The sequence below is a fragment of the Gigantopelta aegis genome, unplaced genomic scaffold (genome assembly GCF_016097555.1).
Source record: "Gigantopelta aegis isolate Gae_Host unplaced genomic scaffold, Gae_host_genome ctg3264_pilon_pilon:::debris, whole genome shotgun sequence".
Lineage (NCBI taxonomy): Eukaryota > Metazoa > Mollusca > Gastropoda > Neomphalida > Peltospiridae > Gigantopelta > Gigantopelta aegis.
Window position 1 is genome coordinate 33,018 of NW_024533257.1, and position 11,468 is coordinate 44,485.

At 34.8% G+C, this 11,468-nt stretch overlaps 1 pseudogene; it reads left to right on the forward strand.

Annotated features, from left to right (window-relative positions):
• The first annotated feature begins 354 nt into the window (after positions 1-354).
• Positions 355-8,211, forward strand: LOC121392017 (annotated as a pseudogene).
• The last annotated feature ends 3,257 nt before the right edge of the window (positions 8,212-11,468 follow it).

Sequence of the window (11,468 nt, forward strand, 5' to 3'; positions counted from 1 at the left end):
GCTTGGGACCTCACTAATAGTTGCCATGATTAAAATAATATTATTATAAATCTATCTATTTCAAGTCCATCATTTTATATAACCGGTTCATTATTGTTTACTTACCATAGTAACAATCACTTGCTACCTTATTACCAAGTGAACAGAGACAGAAATAGTAACAGCCTCGTTCTATTTTTTAGTAACACCAAATATGGTGTGACTTTTAGCATTGAATCTATAAATAGCAAACCATCCGCGGGGAGGAAGTAAACCAAAGCCCTTCTCCTTAGCTTTGTGTTAACTTGCGAGGGGCCTGTTTACAGATTGTACAAGTAGCTAGTAGTAGGTGCAACTAGCAGAGATCAGAACATAATGCAAGCGATCAAGTGTGTCGTTGTCGGCGATGGGTAAGTTATGAAATGTCACAAAATACCTATAAATGTATGATCAATGTACTGAAACGACGCCATTTTGTGTGACTTAAATGAAAACTGCTAGTGCTTGTTAAGTCCATAATAATTGCAGTCACGAAATTTTAAAATAAACTTTATTATGGCTGCCTTAATCTTGTCAATGAATGGAATGATCTTTGTTTTGTTTCCTTTAGAGCTGTGGGTAAAACTTGTTTTATTAATTAGCTACACCACTAATGCGTTTCCAGGAGAGTATATCCCTACTGTGTAAGTTAATGATATATACACTTTGACATGTTGATAAGATAGAGGATCTGTTGCTCTGTAACATTAGTGTTTGTTGTATAGCCTGTGATAGTGGTTTGTGTATTAAACAGCTATTGATTGTATAGATTGTGTTTTGAAGTGATCACAAACTAATGCTACCAGATGCTAAATGGTAGGGGTAAAGCCTGTAGTGTTTACATGTAGATTATGTGGGTGGTAATATACACTTTTGTGAGGGGAGGTTATGTCTATGAAGGCCTGCCTTCTATTATTTCAATGGGATAGTCTTTTAAATCTCCTGCCAATTTCTTTGTGAGTGTGTGTCATCTTAGTAAGTAAATCTTGAAGATAAACCTAGTGAGACTAAAGTACAACCCAAGCAGATATTCAATGTCTTCTGTTTTGATATGGGACATAATTTATAATATTATTTCTTAATTCCATCATAAATTATATAGTAGTCCCCCCATACATGTTGTCTCTAGTTGCAATTCATTGAATAGCATCTCTATTAGAAGTCAGCTATGACAAAATTTGTGTACAAGGAAAGGAACAAAAACACTCCTCTGTTTATTACATCAATGATCATAATAGGAGTTCCTATTGACATACCTTATGTCACAGCTCATATACATTTTGCTAGTTACTTTAAATAAAAATTGTCCAATGTAATTGACATGTAACCTTTTATACAATGATATAATCTATACTACAACCAATCTCTACCACTATAGCAAAAGGTAGCTGAAATAAATTTATCTACTTATAAGTATAAAAATTTTAATGTTATTAAATTTTTGGATTGTGCTATATATATTATATGTCATACCAAAGTCATAGTAGATATTGCCCTTTTATGTGGCTGGTATTTGTAGCACTTCAAGGATTTCAATGCCAACACAGTTACTTTTATGTGTAAATTTGGATAGTTGCTGTGGTGTGATGTCCTATGAGCTCAGTCATTTGTTTATTATGTGACCTGTGATATCAAGAATTTGCATGGAATCTTCTATTCTTGTTACTATATACTCAATAGGATTTCTTCAGAGTGTTATTTAAATGCTGTGGCATATTGTCATCTCTCTCTCTCTCTCTCTCTCTCTCTCTCTCTCTCTCTCTCTCTTCTCTCTCTCTCTCTCTCTCTCTCTCTCTCTCTCTCTCTCTCTCTCTCTCTCTCTTTCTCTCTCTCTCTTACACACATACACACACAGTTTCGATAACTATTCAGCTAATGTTATGGTGGATGGCAAACCCATTAATCTTGGACTATGGATACAGCAGGTACAACAGACTGCATGCATACACATGCTGTGTTACAGACACACATGATTCTCATGTGAATTAACATGAACACATGTTATGTAGTATAAAATATATAATACTTGTTTATCAACTTCATTAGGACAAGAAGATTATGATAGGTTGAGGCCTCTCTCATATCCTCAAACAGTGAGTGTTTGTTGTTTCAACATGTTTCCTTATGTTGGTACTTTTGGTTATCCTTGATGACACTTTTATTATTATATTCTGTAGGATGTGTTCTTGATATGTTTTTTCATTAGTTAGCCCTGCGTCATTTGAAAATGTCAGGGCAAAGGTAATTTGATTTGAGAATAAGCTGTCTTTAAGTTAGTGACACTCTTTTTTTCAAACCTTATAGTGGTATCCTGAAGTTAGCCATCATTGTCCTAACACTCCAATTATTCTGGTAGGCACTAAACTAGATCTTCGAGATGACAAAGAAACAATTGAGAAACTGAAAGAGAAGCGACTTTCTCCTGTCACATACACTCAAGTAAGATTAATATGCTATTATAATGGTGCATTGTGGACTCTCTTTCTTGGAATTGTGATTAAATGATTTATTTTTGTTAGGGGACTGCAAATGATGAAAGAAATTGGTGCAGTCAAATATCTAGAGTGTTCTGCTCTCACTCAAAAAGGTCTAAAAAACCGTTTTTGATGAAGCTATTCGTGCTGTTTTACAACCTCAAAAAATCCCTAAAAAAGAAGAAGGGGGGTTGTACTGTATTGTAAAAATTACAGCTACAGTTGTACAAGTCCTTCTCTCAATGTGTTTGTTCATAAATTATTATCATGTTTATTAATTTAATTTTTTTCCAAAGGCTCTCCTCACAACTAACTATGCACAATAAGAATTATAGAAAGAATACTTTACTATTATTATTATTATAATTATAGATTTATGTAGTTATTAATAACTCATTATCAATTCTTAACAATCACTGGAATAATTATCCTTTAATTTTTTTCTTGTTATATACTTACAGTGGGTATTGTTGTACATATAAAATAATGAAAGAACTGTTTTCAATATAGTATTCACGTTACACGAGCAGTCCCGTTCTGAGACTGATGCAGCAGTTTAGGAATGAGACCTTGAAGGCTAAACATGAGACCCGTTATAATCTGCAAAAAATTATGGATTGTGATATTTTCTCTCTATTTGTGGCTATCTTGTAGGACGATTGGGTTGGGAGTATGCAACAACTAATCAAACTACTCAAAAATACTTGACAACTTCTCTACATCTCAATTCAGACAGCAAGTTGGATGTGAAATCGACAAATAGATCCATTCATCTATCATGGCGTCGTTATAGAACTCAACTCGAGCCACCACTTTTAAACAACAGTACAAATGATGTGACAAAAATTATCTCAGGCATTCGAAATAACTCTTGGACCATGCCACCACCAACTTCTGAATATATCATCGCTACATCATACAATGGTTTAACTGGGAGCAATTGACAATGGCTACTAACAACTTGATAACTCTGGCTTGGTTTGTAAAACCTTGGAGAACCAATGTTATTGAACCGTTTGCACGAAATTCAAAGTTTCTTGGTATTCCCTATCCAGGTAAGGACATGTATACGCTATCTTCATTGTTTGATTACCAGTCATTTAATCAGATGCTTGGTAAGCATAAAATATTGCCAATTCTCAAATATAAACATTTTTTTAAACATAGTAACAGGCAAGTCATTTTGATTCATATTTTATACAATAATTTTGATTTGACTCGATTTGGAAGTGAAAAAGATTTACGATCAGAAGTTTATAACACTTCTTCATAAGCAAGGCCATCATTATGCTAATTGTAGTCGTACAAAGTATATGAGAAAAATTAGTTCCAGGTTCCTTCAAACTATCAACCGCAACACTCGACACAAGCCAGCATTTAAAATCAGTCATATTTGTTGTGTTAATGATCTCATCGAACATATCGTGAAGAAATGGCTGAAAAATGTGGTGTAAATAAAGATGGTGATGTTACCGTGGTCTTCACTGATTGGAAAGGAGTCTCGCCCTAAAAGGGTTTTTCGTGTGTTTGCACCAGAAGTTACAGGTGTTAATCTACCCCATCCATCAATTGACGTATATCCATATAGTCAGTCAGTATTGAGTAATGCTAGTGCAATGCTACACTCTTTAACTAATGGTAAAGATTTTATTGGTATTCATTTAAGAACTGAAAAGTTAGGGGCAGCAGAACTTTAAGATTAAAGGATTCTTTGAGCAGTGTCTGAAATTGATGCTGTCAGCTCAAAAATAGGATTCTAGCTGAGAACAATTACAACTTGACATACATCTATTTTGCTGATACTGGTCGCTATGGGAGTAAATCTTGTATTTCGCCATTGTCTTAGTATCAAAGTAATTGAGAGGACTTTTAAGAAATATGGTATTCGAGTGGCTCACTATAATCCTTACAAATTTGGTGGTCTTAGTGATTCTGGTTTTGTTGCAACTGTTGAACAAGAGGCATTGTCTAGAGCTAAGATATTAGTGCTAGTTGGTGGGGGATCATTTCAGTCTCAGGTAGCAACTCGATATAAACATTACCATCAAAATCCAGCATCTATTCACCGTATATGTGACTCTGAGTTTGCTAAATGGAGACTTACTTCTCATTGATCACCATTGAATAATACTTAACCTTCTATTTCTGGCACACTATCAAAATTGAATTTATAATTTATGTTGTAATATTTTTATTATTATATAATTATTATCACAACAGTACTTAATTATCAATTATAATAATTATTTTAAAACTATTTTAGGCAATGTTGTGACTTGATGGTCAGGGCTGGTTAGGTTAAGATCTGTTGTAGAATTAAGTGATGTCGAAATTGGAAGTCCTCGAATTTTTTGCAACTCTCGAATGAATTTTTGTTCTTCTAATAGTTTCTGATATTGTTTTGTGGAGTTGTGTTTTTCTAAGCTATAATTATATTAAGTTAATAATACAATAGTATATACTATATATCAACCTTTAATCCATTGGTATTTTCAATCAACTTTTGTAAGGTCCCTCTGAGTTGTCCTGTTCTCAATACTAATACGTTGAGTCTGATCTCTCAAGCATTCTGATGCTCTCTGTTAAAGTACATACAAAACAAGGTATTCATTTGAACAAGGAGAGAAAGGTTTCTTTACTTTATCTGCTCTTTCTGCCATGGCTTTGGACTCTTGTTTCCGCTTCTTTTTCAAAAGCTCTCTGTTCACGTAGAAATTGAGTTTTGAGCACTCGAATATGATTTTCATGTTGAAATCGTTTCTCCTTTCGACCTCTTTTTCAAGTTTAGCTATTTCATTTTCTTGCTCACTTTTGCAAAGTCTATAGGCAACAGTATTTATACAACTACATAACAAATTAATAGGGACATACTCGATAAGGTTGTAATGTTTCTACTCTTGGTTAACTTTTGATAACTCGTTCTTTTTTTCAAGTAGAATAGTATTTAATTCTACATTCAATGTGACAATTGGATTAAACAAGTAAACTTCTTTGCATACCAGCTTTCTTTTCTTCAAATTCTCTTACCAAATCTTCCTTTTGCTGTTTGATTTCTTGAAGTTCTACTCTGTTCTGATCACTTAATGACACGATAGAGACTGTCTTTTTTGAGCTCGACGTGACACATAGGTCTGGTAATCTTGCTACAAAAAGTTTGTATGTTTTTTCTTAATAAACAAAGTTCTTACATTTTTAGTCTAGTCTTTTCTGCTTCTTCTTGTAGCCATTCATTTTCAATTTTTCTAACAATACTCACTGTCAAAGACTAAACATGGACCTCTTATGTGTACATCTACTATATAGGATACAATTGGTCACTTGTTTCTTTTAAAGTCTCCATTTCAAAATCTAGTTCATTTAATCTATAGTAGTATATATACATAATAGACATTGAGTTATTAAACTTCTTTCCACGTACTCTTCTTTCAAAGCAAGCTCTCTGTCAGACGGGGAGAGGAGGTTCAAATTCTTTCTTTTCTTGCCCTTCTTTCTCGTCTTCATTTTTGTTGTCATCTTTCTTTTTCTTGGCTCCCTTTCCTTCCTTTTTCTTCTTACCTTTAGGCATCTTTGTGTGTTTCTATGACAACCACATAATACTACTAGACACGTGGGCTACGAAATTCATAGTGGTATGTTTACTTTCAACATAACTTTTGTTATTCATTCTCACTTGGGCGTTCAAGACAAGCAGAAAAATGTCACATCATCTTCGAAGTGAGAATCCTCATATAGGTATGCCTCATTTAACTCCTTCCTTCATTTTTGTTGGGGTAAGTATATATATCATGTGTTCCTTACAGTTAAGAATCAGCCAGTCAAGTCATCATTTTTATTGACTACATCTAAATGCATCTTCTAGGAGCAACAAGAGGTTGTGTTAGAGTTTGATAAAGACCTACCAAAACAAATTAGAATTGTTACACTGACTTTCTCAAATGCTTGAATGCCAAGATCTGTGACAAAATATTAGTCAGTCAATTAGGACCAAAAACTATTAAAGCCTTTTTTCCCTTTTTTTTTTTTTGTAACTCCCATACAGAATAACAATTAACTACTTTTTCCTATACAGTTTTCAGACAAAGTGGTATCTATACAGTAATATAAAATTTGAACATGTTGAGAACCCCAATTTTCCACCATTTCAAATAAGAGTTGCCTCTCAAATTGAAGCAATACAGAGTATTCTGACATCAGGAAAGATGTCACAAAATGAATCATGTCAGTTCTTTTGGCTTATCTTATTCAACTAGAACAGCAAGGCAAGCATGAGAATCCTGACCTCATTGATGAAATTTTTCATAACACAATTCAAAAGTTGAGGATCCTCTAAAGAAACTGCCATTGTTGTTATGTGTATGTTAAGATCATTGAACAGATGATATATGGACGATATTATCCTTTGTTCTCTTAGGCAATTATGTTAATGATCATCTTTTACACTTTACACTTCGACATAATCTAATTATGACAAGTAATTGGCTTTCAAATCCAGGGATTGTAAGCAATTCTAAACAGTGCTTATTTCAAAGAGTTTATGATGGTGCCACACCTATCGACATAGCTAGACAACTAAATTTAGTTAGCATTGCTAACAAATTGAGAGCAATTGAAGGTATGTGAACACTGACTTTAGAAAACACTAAATTCTCTCTTTTTAAAAACACAGGACGCAGTATTCAGTGAATGTTAGTAACAACACACACAACACAATATTATTACTATACATTGTTTGAATATATTTTCTAAAGCTTCTGATTCCACTGGCTCTGAAACTAAAAAGAAAAAGAAGATAAAACAAAAATTTGTTCATAGCATAAAGAGTTTTGCAGGTTAGTTAACTTTAAAGAGCAAAGTTGGAACTAAAACTAACTACTTTCATTTCAGATCGTGCAGTTCGCAAAACCACTGAAGAAGTAATGTTTTATACTAAATGAATATTGTATTATTAGTCCTCATTTTTCTACAGTTCTAACGAATATGGTGACACTATTTTTCTTGAGCATTTGAAAAAAAAAAACAGCGCTGTATTCAGCTACAGTAGTCACAGAATATATCTGCCATACCTAGATGAGTGGAGATGTATACTTGAAGGTAAACTTAATCCATATAAAGTGTCACGTTATTGTTGTTTCTTTTGGTAGGTTGGTGATGTTATTTTTGTGACCCGTATAAATGATTATGGCATATGCAAAGGAATTGCCCACGACAAATATTGTGAATTTCCATAAGAATTGTTCAACCTCTGTCACAGGTAGATGCAGATCAATTTACAGAATAGTTTATTTTTTCTAATTCTTTTTTCTTAGCCAATCATTGCTAAGGAAATATCATGGAAATTACATCTGATGACGAGGTATCTCTTAGTTAGTTATCGTTTGTAGTATATCACATTAACAGGTTGACCATGATTACGAAGATTTGGAGTACGTTGAGTTATCTAAAGATGCAACGGCTAAAGACAGACAAGCTACACTTGAGGTTTTTAGCTTTTATATATGTTCATGTATATTGAATCTTACAGGCAAAGAAGCAGTTAGGTTTTCCTCACCAGATCATTAGTGTTGAATCTGCTATTGGAACTTCACATTATTACAAGGAACAACCACCTCCTCTTCCTCCAAAACGTAATGAGAATACATCAGGAACACTTTCTACAGTTACAGACAGAAAAATGGAGAGTACTTCAAAAACCTGTTTTAATGCCAAAACAAGCAGATAAAAACCAGTTAGAAAAGTTAGAAAAGTTTGAGCCAGTACCAACTCCAGTGACATACAGTCGTCATGATTTTTCACAACTACAATCAAAAGTGGAGAATTCTGTTTTATATGCAAGGTCACAGGCTCTTCCCCATCCTGAAGGTCACAATCAGCAGCAATCACCAACACTTGACCATAGTCCCTAGAGACCGTAAAAGTAATACATCAGAATCATCAGAACATACAGATGAAGTAGAAAGAGCTCCACGACCTCTGCCAGCTCTTCCTTCAAAGTCTAAACATGAAAACAAGTCAGCACACAATCAAGGGTTATTACCGTATCAAAAGCATAGTTGGGAAGGTCAACATTTAAATGAAGGCACAAGGAAAACAACAGAGTCTCCCTCTTCTCCTAGTAGTCATAATCAAAGGAATGTCTCCTAAATTTAAAATCATCTCAACCTCCTCTACCTGGTCCTAAACCGCAAAAAGACTTAAGTCAGCAAACCCATATCAGAAGCATAGTTGGGAAGGTCCACATTTAAATGAAGTGAAAGGAAAACAGCAGAGTCTCCCACACTTCCCGGAGGTCATAATCAAACGGTAGCCTCACCGTATCAAAGGCAACTTGGAAGGTCCACATTTAAATGAAGGCACAAGGAAAACAGCAGAGTCTCCCTCCCTTCCTGACAGCTCATAATCAAATGGTAGCCTCACCATATCAAAAGCATAGTTGGGGAGTCCAGATTTAAATGATAGCACAAGAAAGACAGCAGAGTCTCCTTCCCTTCCTGAAGCTCAAAGGAATGTCTCTAAATTTAATCATCTCAACCTCCTCTAACCAGGTCCTAAACCACAAAAAGACTTAAGTCAGCAAACACCATATCAGAAGCATAGTTGGGAAGGTCCACATTAAATGAAGGAAAAGGAAAAAACAGCGGAGTCTCTCTTCCCTTCCTGAAGGTCATAATCAAACGTTAGTCTCACCATATCAAAGATAGTTGGGAAGGTCCACATTTAAATGAAGACACAAGGAAAAACAACAGAGTCTCCCTCCTTCCCGGAGGTCATAATCAAAGGGGTGTCTCTAAATCGAAACCTCAACCTCCTCCTCTACCTGTGCCTAAACCACAACATACAGAATCATCTATTTATGAAAAGTAAAGAACAGACCCACAACCACCACCAATACCCATCAAAAACCCATGTGGGACAACGGAACAAAAACAGGAAACCGTTGCTTCTCCTTCCCAAACTAAAAAACAGCAAACAATGCAGTCCTCCACTGCCAGTTTCAGAAAACCTAAAGTACCCTCCACAAGATGTAGACTCTAATAGTGATGATGATATTGATGAATATTTAACATTTACTTCTACTAACTACTACCCATAGATATAGAAGAAACTTATGATGATATAGCACAAATGTTTCGAATACCAGGGAGAACATTACCCATCAACCCAACTCCAGTGTCTTTCCAAACAACCTTCACTCCGTCCAAATTATCATTGCCTAATGAGAAGAAACAATACAACACATCTCAACAGCTATATACAGCACATACTCCTCCTTCAAGTCCTACTCAAGAATTAACACAACCTAAGAAACCACCTCACACCACCGACCTCTAAAAAACCTCCACATGTACCAACAAAAACAGGACCTTACCAGAAAGTCCTCTACTGCATAGATGGCAAAAACAGGTACCTGTAAGTCAGTCTGATAATGTTACCAACTAAACAATCTTCAGGAACTAAAGTAGGCTTGCTAATACAGAAAAAGAAAATAAGAAATATATTAAATATTGCTTAGTTGTTTGTGTAAAGATATTATGTATAGTTAGTTAGTTAGGTGTTAACATTTTGCAATAGAGCAAATTCACTACAATGGTACATTATATAATACATAACGTTATATGAATAATAATTTATTATTTGAATTGTTTTTTGATTTTTATACTGATGTGTGTATTATGAAATGATGTTTTTTGTGATTGTCATCAATCAAACTATAAAATATAGTTTTTTTGATATCAATAAAATTAATAGTACACATTGTAAACTTACCAATTTAGTTGATGGACCAGGGCTATTAAATTCATTAAATGAGCTCTCTGAACGATCGAGATTTTCTTTGTCTGAAAGAACGAAGTATTGATATCATCTCATATCATCATCATAAATGTCAATTAATACACTACAAACATAATAGAGAACAGACCTGGTGAATCTTGAAAATTTTTATGAGAGAATTTCTTTCTTAGTGCATGAGCAATAACGGCAGCAGGGTCCTCCATAGAAGGCTCTTGTTGTCTGTGTACTTTAGGACGTACTGGAGTACCACCTGGAGACCTACACAGAGAGATAATGACAACAATATTAAAGTTTTTTTCCCTTACTTTTCCATGTCTAATGTTCTCAACTTGACACTCCCGATTTGTTGAAGAACATTGGACATGTTTGATTGATAAGGTGTACTTGTACTTGGTGCAGCAGGGAATCAATTGATGAAGTAGCCCCAACTAATTCTGCCTAAATTAAAACAATTCATTAATAATAGTGTGTAGTAAAATCACTGTGACTTACAGATGTGGATTGAGGGAGTGGAGGGGGAGGAGGAGGAGGGGGGAGGAGGGGGGTGAAGAAGAACTGTACATTGTCCATAGCATAGAGATGAAAGGGTTAAAATATGTGTACCTTCATTGTCTTCCATTTGAGTTAAAGTATATTGAGCTATTTGAGATTTCAGTCGAGCTAGCTCTGCTTTCTAATGATACAATTCTCTCTTGTGTAGCCTCTATGAAAGTTAAAATCATCATAACATTTTTTTCCTCTCTTACTTACCTTTAACTTTCCACCTTCACTCTTTGTGTTCATTTTTCTTCCACTTGTTTCCTCGACAATAGGCCCCAAACGAAATCGTTGTGTCACCTTACTGAATACTAATCCTGGATCCCTTATCAATGTAGCCAGGGTTCCGTCCTCTGACGTCAGATCTAAAATCCCTCCCAATAGAATTAAGAGGAGATGAAGGATGTGACCCCGTCCCATGAGGTAACTAACAAGTGAAATATTATCACTTGTTGTCATAGAAGGTTATAAAAGGTGTTAACATACTTGTATGTACACTCGTTGTCCAGTATCAATAGGTAGTCTGGTTGCAATCATACGTACTACACTACGATTGGATCCATATACCTAGATAAAATCAATCCGGAATTGTTATATTTACATACATTAACATACCATTGGTCTATGATGCAATACTTGTGACATCAT